Source organism: Heloderma suspectum, chromosome 2, assembly GCF_057233095.1.
Source record: "Heloderma suspectum isolate Gila_16-S chromosome 2, 16-S_ref, whole genome shotgun sequence".
NCBI lineage: Eukaryota > Metazoa > Chordata > Lepidosauria > Squamata > Helodermatidae > Heloderma > Heloderma suspectum.
The window spans coordinates 350,770,573-350,781,904 of record NC_139459.1 but is presented as its reverse complement, the minus strand read 5'-3'; the positions used below and the strand labels follow the sequence as shown (position 1 = coordinate 350,781,904).

The following is an 11,332-nucleotide window of genomic DNA, read 5'->3' as shown; positions in this document are numbered from 1 at the left end:
CAAAAATAAGGAATGCAAATGGCGGCAGCCATAGCCGCCGCCATTTGCGTACACGTTTTTGTTTTTTTTTTAACCCAGCCAGCCATGATAGGTTACGTAAAGATTTACGTAGCCTATCACGTCATGTTTTTTTTAAAAACCTACTCATGATAGGCTACGTAAATCTTTATGTAGCCTATCACATCTTTCTCTTTCTTTCTTTCTTTCTTTCTTTTACCAGAGTGGAAATGGTGGCGGCGGAGCCGCCGCCCGGAAGATCCGCCCCAGGTGAGTCTCGTCCCAGGGGGGATCCGCAGGGGGGGCAGGCCTTTCCGCCATGGAGTTCAGGGGGCCAAATGCTCTGGCATTCGGCCTCACCGTGATCCGTGGCGGAATTCTCTGCCATCCCTAGTTGGAACACCAGAAACATCCTGCCTTTGGTATTTCCAATTGTGAGTGGGAAAGACGGTTTTCTGCAATTCTTCAGGATCCTGACAAGTTCTCTTTGCTTAGGGCATTTCTGTACTAGCCTAATCCTGCATTTAAAATTGGGCTTTCTGTTTCTGTTTTAAATGCAGTATCACGACTGACTCCCTTTACACACGCTTTCTTCTCCGCTCTCCTTTCCCCACCATCTCCTTATATCTGAGTCTTCCCTTCTCTTTCATTGATCTCACTCCACTTCTTGCCACTTTAAGTCTTTGCATGGAGGAAACTCAAGTGGAACACAATGGGGTAATTTGATAGCTCATTATCTGCGATCTATTGACAAATGGCAGGGACGCGGCATCACGTAAAGAGCCCGCAAATGTCCGTGAAGGAGCCATCTCAATTGCAGGATAAAAGATCTGGGTGAGGAAGCCCATAGTTTCAAACTATCCTCTGACACTCCAGAATGGCAATCTGTTAGTCCAAGTGAAATTATTGATTTGATTGCTGAACTTAAATCTGTTAAAGCTCCTGGCCCACATTCTATCCACACACACACCCATCTTTTAAAATCTGACTCAGAATGGTGGGCTCCTTTACTTTCAGCTGTATTTATTTTCATTAGTAACTCTGGAAAGATCCCTGATATTTGGAGTCAACACAGATGTGGGCAGCAGGGACAAGTTTCTACTCCAATCTCTGCTACAAAGGGTGTAAAAGACAGGGTTGCATTTTGCCCTCTTTTCAATTTATTTTGAAACAATTTGGCCTCTTATGTTCGTATTGTTGATTCCCATCCTTCCAAGATGTCCAGCGTTAAGACGCCTCTACTTATGTGTGCTGATGATGCTGTACTGCTGTCACTTTCCAGAATTGGGTTAAATCGCTTATTGTTTGCATTTGCTATGTATTTCTCCAAGAATAGTTTGACTATCAATTACAGGAAGTCTAAAGTTTTAGTGTTCTCAAAAGCCTGTAAACAATATAATGGACTTTAAATGGTAACAGCATCAAGCAAGTCTCCCATATAAAATACTTAAGCATACAAATGCAGAGCACTGGATTCTGGTCTAAGCAGCATAGGCAGGCAATAGATTCAGCAAACTTTAGCCAGCAGCTGATCTCAAGATTTTTCTTTATTCATCCCCTCTGAAATTCAAATTTACAAAGTGAAGACTCTGGCCCAGCTCACTCATGGCATTCCTGTTTGGATGTCCGGATTCTATTCCCAAAGGGAAAGAGTCCAGTCTGTATTTGTTCGGAAGCTATTGGGCCTTCCTTCTGGTGTGGGGAACCCAGCAATCTATCTGGAAATGGGGATCCAATCAGTTGAATGGAAGGTATGGATTGATGCCTTCAAGTGGTGGTTAAGTTTATGCTTTCTAGCAGTTCCTGATAACCATATCTCCTTACTGCTTTTGGATTCCTTTGTTGCCTGCTGGATGAGAACAACTGAGAGCAACATAGGTAGGGATGTACAAATCCCTTACCTCTGGTCCGTGGGGGGAAGGTGGGGTCTGCGGGGGGGGGGAGGAGATCCGTTCCTCCCCCCTGGAATCCTCACTGGCTGGCTCTGCTCCATGGCCAGTCCGCGGAGCCGCCGGCTGGCTCCATACCACAAGTGATACAGCCGCCATTATCATGCTGTATCGCTGCTGAGCACAAACAGGAAGGGATCTGGATGCACATTGCATCTTCTACGCCATTTGCATCCCTGATTTTTCTTGTGATAGGCTACACAAGTATCTATGTAAATACAGATGCATAGCCTATCGCAAGAAGAAACAGAGACGCAAATGGCATAGAATCATAGAATAGTAGGGTTGGAAGGGGCTTACAAGGCCATCAAGTCCAACCCCCTGCTCAATGCAGGAATCCAAGTCAGAGCATCCCTGACAGATGGCTGTCCAGCCTGGTCTTGAACACCTCCAGTGTGGGAGAGCCCACCACCTCCCTAGGTAATTGGTTCCATTGTCGTATTGCTCTAACAGTAGTTCTTTTGCGTTCTTTTATCCTACGTAAATATTTATGTAGGCAATTACGGTGGGAAAAAAAGGAACGCAAATAGCACCCACTACGCTATTTGTGTTCCCCCTTTTTTTGCCGTAATAGCCTACATAAATATTTAGGTAGGCTAAAACGGCGAAAAATAGGGAACGCAAATGGCGGCCGCTGTAGCCGCCGCCATTTGCGTACGCGGTTTTGTTTTTGTTTTGCTTGCCATGATAGCCTACGTAAATACATACGAAGCCTGTCACGGCTATGATGGAGAAGCGAATGGCAGCGGCAGGGCAGCCGCCATTCGCGAGTCAGTGCGGACGGCAGCAAGTAAGTGCTCCATTCCATGAACCTTTCGTGGGTTGGGGGGGCGGGGGCTTCTTTCTGCCATGGATTTTGGGCATGCATTCGGCCTCACTGAGATCCGTGGTGGAATTCTCTGACATCCCTTTCTAACAGTCAGGAAGTTTTTCCTGATGTTCAGCCAGAATCTGGCTTCCTATAACTTGAGCCCATCATTCTGTGTCCTGCACTCTGGGATGATCGAGAAGAGACCCTGGCCTTCCTCTCTGTGACAACCTTTCAAGTACTTCAAGAGTGCTATCATATATCTCCTCAGTCTTCTCTTCTCAAGGTTAAACATGCCCAGTTCTTTCAGTATATCTTTACAGGGCTTTGTTTCCAGTCCCCTGATCGTCTTTGTTGCCCTCCTCTGAACCCTCTCCAGTTTGTTTGCATCTTTCTTAAAATGTGGTGCCCCAAACTGGACACAGTACTCCAGATGAGGCCTAAGCAGTGCTGAGTAGAGGGGGACTAGTACTTCCTGGGATTTGGAAGCTATGCTTCTGTTAATGCATCCTAAAAGAGTATTTGCCTTTTTTGCAGCCACATCACATTGTTGGCTCATATTCTGCTTGTGATTGACAACAATTCCAAGATCCTTCTCGCTTGTAGTGTTGTTGAGCCACGTATCCCCCATCTTGTAAGTGTGCATTTGGTTTCTTTTTTCCTAGGTGCAGAACGTGGCATTTATCCCTGTTAAATTTCATTCTGTTGTTTTCTGCCCAGTGCTCCAGTCTATCCAGATCACTTTGAATTTTGTTTCTATCTTCCAAAGTATTAGCTATCCCACACAACAACGTGTCATTTGCAAATTTGATCAGCATTCCCTGCACGTCCTCCTCCAAGTCATTAATAAAAATGTTGAAGAGCACTAGGCCCAGGACTGAGCCCTGCAGTACCCCACTCATTACCTCTCCCCAGTATGAGAAGGTCCCATTGATAAGCACTCTTTGAGTCCGATTCTATAGCCAACTGTGGATCCACTGGATCGTTGTTTCATCTAGCCCAATTTGAGCTAGTTTACTCATCAGGAGATCATGGGTAGGGGTGGACGAAAGTCACTTACCTTTTCTCGCAGCTTGTTCGCGGTGGGGGGGAGCGCTTCGCTGCTCCCCCCGCGAAGTTCAGGCTGGGGGGGGAGGCTTCCCGCCTCGCCCGGCCGAAATTCAGGCCGGGGGGGGAGGCTTCCCACCTCGCCCGGCCGAAATTCAGGCCGGGGAGGAGGCTTCCCGCCTCGCCCGGCCGCGAATACGAAAGTAAAAAAAAAAAATAAAGTCCCCTGATAGGCTACGTGATGATTCACGTAGCCTATCATGGCTAGATCTGCAAAGTCAGCCGTGATAGGCTACGTGAATCGTCACGTAGCCTATCACGGGTGACTTAAAAAAAAAAAAAAAACGCATACGCGAATGGCGGCCCCCATAGGGAGCCGCCATTTGCGTTCCTTATTTAGTTGCTGTAGTCTACGTAAATGTTTACTTAGACTACGGCGAAAATAAGGGCAACGCAAATAGCGTTGCCCTTATTTTCGCCGTAGTCTACGTAAACATTTACGTAGACTACAGCCACCAAATAAGGAATGGGAATGGCGGCTCCCTTTGGGGGCCGCCATTATCTGTACACTCTTTTTTTTTTTTTTAAAGTCACCCGTGATAGGCTACGTGATGATTCACGTAGCCTATCACGGCTGACTTTGCAAATCTAGCCGTGATAGGCTACGTGAATCGTCACGTAGCCTATCACGGGTGACTTAAAAAAAAAAAAAAAACGCATACGCGAATGGCGGCCCCCATAGGGAGCCGCCATTTGCGTTCCTTATTTAGTTGCTGTAGTCTACGTAAATGTTTACTTAGACTACGGCGAAAATAAGGGCAACGCAAATAGCGTTGCCCTTATTTTCGCCGTAGTCTACGTAAACATTTACGTAGACTACAGCCACCAAATAAGGAATGGGAATGGCGGCTCCCTTTGGGGGCCGCCATTATCTGTACACTCTTTTTTTTTTTTAAAGTCACCCGTGATAGGCTACGTGATGATTCACGTAGCCTATCACGGCTGACTTTGCAAATCTAGCCGTGATAGGCTACGTGAATCGTCACGTAGCCTATCACGGGTGACTTAAAAAAAAAAAAAAAACGCATACGCGAATGGCGGCCCCCATAGGGAGCCGCCATTTGCGTTCCTTATTTAGTTGCTGTAGTCTACGTAAATGTTTACTTAGACTACGGCGAAAATAAGGGCAACGCAAATAGCGTTGCCCTTATTTTCGCCGTAGTCTACGTAAACATTTACGTAGACTACAGCCACCAAATAAGGAATGGGAATGGCGGCTCCCTTTGGGGGCCGCCATTATCTGTACACTCTTTTTTTTTTTTTAAAGTCACCCGTGATAGGCTACGTGATGATTCACGTAGCCTATCACGGCTGACTTTGCAAATCTAGCCGTGATAGGCTACGTGAATCGTCACGTAGCCTATCAGGGGACTTTTTTTTTTTTTCTTTTATTGCAATGGCGGGGGCGGCAGCTGGTCGAAAGACCAGCTGCTGCTCCCGCCCCGCTCGAGCACCCGATGAACCGCCAGCCGGACCCGCCGCCGGGAGGGACATTCGGCGAAGGTAAGTCCCGTCCCGGAGGGGGGAGCGGGGGGCGGGGGGGGCAGAGGATTTCTCCCCGAAACTTGTTGGGGGGGCCGAACACGTTGGCGCTCGGCCCCCTGAAGTTTCGGGGAGAAATTCTCCGCCATCCCTAATCATGGGGCACTTTCTTGAAAGCTTTTCTGAAGTCAAGGTATATTATGTCTACAGCATTCCCACGGTCCACAAGGGAGGTTACTTGATCAAAAACTGAGATCAGATTCATCTTGCAGGATTTGTACTTCACAAATCCACATTGGCTTTGAGTAATCACGGCATTGTTTTCAAGGTGCTTCCAGATAAGAGATGTCAGAGAATTCCACCACGGATCTTGGTGAGGCCGAATGCCAGTGCATTCAGCCCCCCAATCTCCGTGGCAGAATGGCCTGCCACCTCCCGCCCCCCCGCGGATCCCCCTGGGATGAGACTTACCTGTGGCGGATCTTCCGGGTGGCAGCGGCTCCAGCGGCGGTTTCGGCAGCGGCGGCGGTGGCTGGTCTTCCGACCGGCTGCCACTGCCACCATTTCCAGGCTTCTAAAAAAAAAAAAGACGTGATAGGCTACGTAAAGCTTTATGTAGCCTATCATGGCTAGGTTAAAAAAAAAAAACACGACTTATTAGGGTACGTAAATCTTTACATAGCCTATCATGGCTGGGTGGGTTTAAAAAAACAAAAACCCGCGTACGCAAATGGCGGCGGCTACGGCCGCTGCCATTTGTGTTCCTTATTTTTACCATCTTAATCTATGTAAATATTTACGTAGACTATGATGGCGAAAGTAAAGTGGAACGCAAATAGTGTAGCGGGTGCTATTTTCGTCCCTTTTTGAATCGCCATTTTAGCCTAAGTAAATATTTACGTAGGCTAAAACGGTGAATTAAAAAGGGATGCAAATAGCGCCCACTACACTATTTGCATTCCCCTTTACTTTTGCCGTCATAGTCTACGTAAATATTTACGTAGATTAAGACGGTAAAAATAAGGAATGCAAATGGCGGCGCCATAGCTGCCGCCATTTGCATACGCGGTTTATTTATTTATTTTTTTACCAAGAGCCCTCCACGGCCAGAAATCCGTCTGCAGTTGGCTCTGGCCTAGGGATGTCAGAGAATTTTGGCACGAATCTTGGGGAGGCCGAATGCCAGTGCATTCGGACCCCCAAAATCAGTGGCGAAACGGTCTGCCCCCACGCCCCCCTGGGACGGGACTTACTTTGGGTGAATCTTCCTGGTGGTGGCGGCGGCTGCAGCAGCGGTTCAGCGGCGGTTTGGCGGCTGCGGCTGCGGCGGCCCGTCTTCCGACCAGCTGCCACCGCCGCCATTTCCAGTAAAAAAAAAAAAATGTGATACCTACGTAAACATTTACTTAGCCTATCACGGCTGATTTAAAAGAAAAAAAATGAGCGTACGCAAATGGCGGCGCCCATGGGTGCCGCCATTTGCATACGCGAGTTTTTTTTCTTTTAAATCAGCCATGATAGGCTACGTAAACTTTTATGTAGCCTATCACGGCTGAGTACAGGGACAGAAACGGCGGCGGCTACGGCTGCCGGCATTTGCAGACCCGGCCGGCCAGGATTCGGGGGGGGGAGGGACAGAGCGCCTCTCCCCCGGCCAGAATTTCAGGGGGAGGGACAGAGCGCCTCCCCCCCACTGAGAATCACCCCCTTCAAAAAGGTAAGTGACTTTCGTACATCCCTACTCTGGCCTGGCTGGGCCTGGCTGGCTGCTCTGCGGAGCTGCCACGGAGCACAGCCAGCCGCGGAGGATTCTGGAGGGGAGGAATGGAGTGCCTCCCCCCCATCCAGGATTCTGGGGGGAGGGACGGAATGCCTCCCCCCCACCATCAACATAATCTTTGAAAGGTAAGTGACTTTCATACATCCCTATTCCAGATGGATTGCTTTGTCATCTGCTCCAGAATTTTCCCAGGGACTGATGTCAGACTGACTGGTCTGTAGTTCTCTGGTTCCTCCTTTTCATCCTTTTTGAAGAGAGGGACAACATTAGCCCTCCTCTAGTCATCTGGCACTTCCCCCGTCCTCCATGATTTCTCAAAGAGAATAGACAGCAGTTCTGAGAGTTCTTCTGACAGTTCCTTTATTACTCTAGGATGCAGTTCATCTAGCCCTGGAGATTTGAACTCATTCAAAGTAATTAGGTGTTCCTTGACCATATGCCTATCGATCTCAAGCTGCAATCCTGCCCCTTCAGCCTGTACTTCACCTTTGCCAGGGGTCTTATAGACCCTCTTTTGGGACAAGACTGAGCCAAAGTAGGAATTGAGCACCTCTGCCTTTTCTTTGTCATCTCTTATCATTTTGCCATCTGTATTTAATAGCTGAACAACCATTTCTTTCCCCTGCCTTTTACTACGAACGTAGCTGAAGAAAGCCTTTTTGTTGTTTTTAGCTAACCTCAGCTCGTTCTCAGCTTTAGCCTTCCTGACACCATTCCTGCAATTCTGTGCTACCTGCCTGTACTCTTCCTTTGTTACTTGGCCTTCTTTCCACTTCCTATATGTGTCCTTTTTTTGTTTTCAGGTCATCTCTAAGCTTTTCGTGAAGCCACATTGGCTTCTTCTGTTGTCTTCCCCCTTTTCTTCTTGTTGGAATGGTTTGTAATTGTGCCTTGGGAATTTCCTTTTTGAAAAGCTCCCACCCATCTTGGACTCCTTTTCTCGTTAGAGTCACTTGCCATGGGACCTTACTGATCATTGTTCTGAGTTTATTAAAATCAGCTTTCCTAAAATCCAGGGTACAGGTTTGACTACACTCAGCTTTTGCTTCCCATAGAACCAAGAACTCAAGTACAACATGGTCGCTTTCCCCCAGAGTTCCTGTCACTGCTACTTTATCCACTAAGTCATCTCTGTTGGTTAGGATCAAGTCAAGGATAGCCGATCCTCTAGTTCCTTCCTCTGCTTTCTGTAGGAGGAAGTTATCCACCACACAAGTCTGGAATTTCCTGGAGGGGCTATGTTTTGCAGAATTTGTCTCCCAACAAATATCGGGGAAATTGAAGTCCCCCATTACTACTACATCATGCTTCCTTGAAACATTGGCTATTTGCTTTTCAAAGTTTCATCCTCGTCTTCTCCTTGATTGGGTGGCCGGTAGTAGACTCCGACCACCAGGTTCCTTTTATTCTTTCCTCCATTTATTTTGATCCAGATGCTCTCAATGGGGCTACCAAGCTCATCCTCCTGTATTTCTGTGCAGAGATATGTATTTTTCACATACAGTGCAACCCCACCCCCCTTTCTGTTCCTCCTGTTCTTTTTGAACAAGTTATATCTTTCAATTGCTGTATTCCAGTTATGTGAGTCATCCCACTAAGTCTCAGTTATACCTATCAAGTCATAATTTCCCTCTTGTATTAAGAGTTCAAGTTCGTTCTTTTTGTTTCCCATACTCTGGGCATTAGTAGGGATGTCAGAGAATTCCGCCACGGATCTTGGCGAGGCCGAATGCCAGCGCTTTCGGCCCCCCGAAATCCATGGTGGAACGAAGCCCCCTGCCTCCCCACCCTGCAAAAGGCACGCAAAATGGAGCACTTACCTGCTGCCATTTGTGCTGCTTTGAGAATGGCAGCCGCGCCATTTGTGTCCCTGCAGAGGCCGTGATAGGCCACATAAGTATTTACATAACCTATCTTGAGGGGGGGGGAAATGGAATGCAAATGGCAGCGGCTAAGGTGGCTGCCATTTACGTTCCCTTTTTATCACTGTGATAGGCTACGTAAATATTTATGTAGTCTATCACGGCAAAATACATGACCCCAAATGGCGGTGGTTACGGCGGCAGCCATTTGCATCACTGTGCAGGCTTCCCAGCAGCCAGATGTCCAGCTGCAGGCGGTCGTGGCCGGTGGCTCTGCAGACTAGCCGCGGAGCCGGCCAGGGAGAATTCCAGGGGGAGGGATGGAGCAACTCCCACCCCACAAATGTCACCCTTCGAAAAGGTAAGTGACTTTCGTACATCCCTAGGCATTAGTATATAGACATCGAAGACCATTTGCTTCATAGTCTGGCTTTCTTCCTACATGTGTCTGAAGACTATTATTGGTGCTATTAGAGCTGTTCTCTCTGTTGCTGTGCCTACATCCAAATGTTACCCCCAACTTTGCATCTCCCTTCCCCGTAGGATTCAGTTTAAAGCCCTCCTGATGAAGTTCTTCATGCTGTTGCCAAACACATTCTTTCCATCCTTTGTGAGGTGCAACCCGTCCCTTGCCAACAGACCATCTTCCAGGAATTATAGCCCGTGGTCCCAGAATCCAAATCTCTCTCGTCGGCACTACCTTCGTAGCCAGTCATTCACCCGGAGTATTTTTCTTTCCCTTTCTGTCCCTCTTCTAACTACTGGAAGGATGTATGAGAAAACTATCTGGCCCCAAGTTCTTCACTTTCCTTCCCAAAGCTTCAAAGTCTGACGTGATTTCTTTGTAGCTCCACTTGGCGGTATCATTTGTTCCAGATGCAAATAGTGGATACCATTTGCATCCGGATCCCTTCCTGGTTGTGCTCAGCAGTGATACGGCACAGCAATGGCGGCTGTATCATTTGCTGCACAGAGCATCTGGCAAGGAGGATTCAGCTCCGCATGGGTCCTGCGGGAGGCGGAAGTAAGTGGAATAGTTACACCATGGACTCCGGAGGCCAGATTCCCTGGAAATCAGCCTCATTGGAGTCTGTGGCAGAATTCTAGGGATGGCGGAGAATTTCTCCACGAATCTCGGGGAAGCTGAATGCCAACGCATTCCCGAAATTGGCGGTGAAATTCTCGCCCCCCCCCCAGGATGGGACCTACCTCCTGTGAATGTCCCTCTTGGCGGCGGGTCCCGGCGGTGGTTCGGCGGCGGTTTGGCGGGGGTGGGGGTGGCGGCTGGTCTTCCGACTGGCTGCCGCCGCCGCCGCCATTACAAAATAAAGTAAAAAAAAAACAAAACACCCGTGATAGGCTACGTAATGATTAACGTAGCCTATCATGGCTAGATTTCCAAAGTCAGCCATGATAGGCTACATAAATCGTTACGTAGCCTATCACGGGTGACTTTGAAAAAAAACACAAAAAAGCGCGTACGCAAATAGCGGTGCCCATGGGCGCCGCCATTTGCGTTCCTTATTTGGGCCCGGAAATGGAGTAGCACTCATAGTCAACAAAAGGGTGGGAAAAGCAGTACTGGGGTACAATCTTAAAAATGATAGAATGATCTCAGTACAAATCCAAGGCAAACCATTCAACATCACAGTAATTCAAGTCTATGCCCCAACCACTGAGGCCGAAGAAGCTGAGGTTGATCGGTTCTCTGAAGACCTCCAACACCTTCTAGAACTAACACCAAAAAAAGATGTCCTCTTCATCATAGGGGATTGGAATGCTAAAGTAGGAAGTCAAGAAATCACCGGGATAACAGGCAGGCATGGCCTTGGTGTACAAAATGAAGCAGGACAAAAGCTAATAGAGTTTTGCCAAGAGAACATGCTGATCATAGCAAACACTCTTTTCCAACATCACAAGAGGCGACTCTACACATGGACGTCACCAGATGGTCAATATCGAAATCAGATTGATTATGTCCTTTGCAGCCAAAGATGGAGAAGCTCCATACAGTCAGTAAAAACAAGACCTGGAGCTGACTGTGGCTCAGATCATGAGCTGCTTCTTGCAAAATTTCAGCGTAAATTGAAGAACGTAGGGAAAACCACTAAACCATCCAGGTATGACCTAAATCATATCCCTGATGAATATACAGTGGAGGTGAGGAATAGATTTCAGGGATTAGACCTGATAGACAGAGTGCCTGAGGAACTATGGACGGAGGTCCGTAACATTGTTCAGGAGGCAGCAACTCAATCCATCCCAAAGAAAAAGAAATGCAAGAAAGCAAAGTGGCTGTCTGATGAGGCTTTACAAGTAGCTCACGAAAGAAGGGAAGCGAAAAGCA

General features: G+C 47.8%; 1 protein-coding gene across 1 annotated transcript in view; it reads left to right on the top strand.

Moving 5' to 3' along the window:
- The first annotated feature begins 216 nt into the window (after nucleotides 1-216).
- LOC146355494 (vomeronasal type-2 receptor 26-like) overlaps nucleotides 217-11,332 on the top strand; it is a 29,643-nt gene continuing 18,527 nt past the window's right edge. Inside the window, exon 1 of the mRNA XM_084840965.1 lies at nucleotides 217-267. The gene's annotated coding sequence lies outside the window, so the exon portion shown is untranslated. The remainder of the gene's footprint in view (nucleotides 268-11,332) is intronic.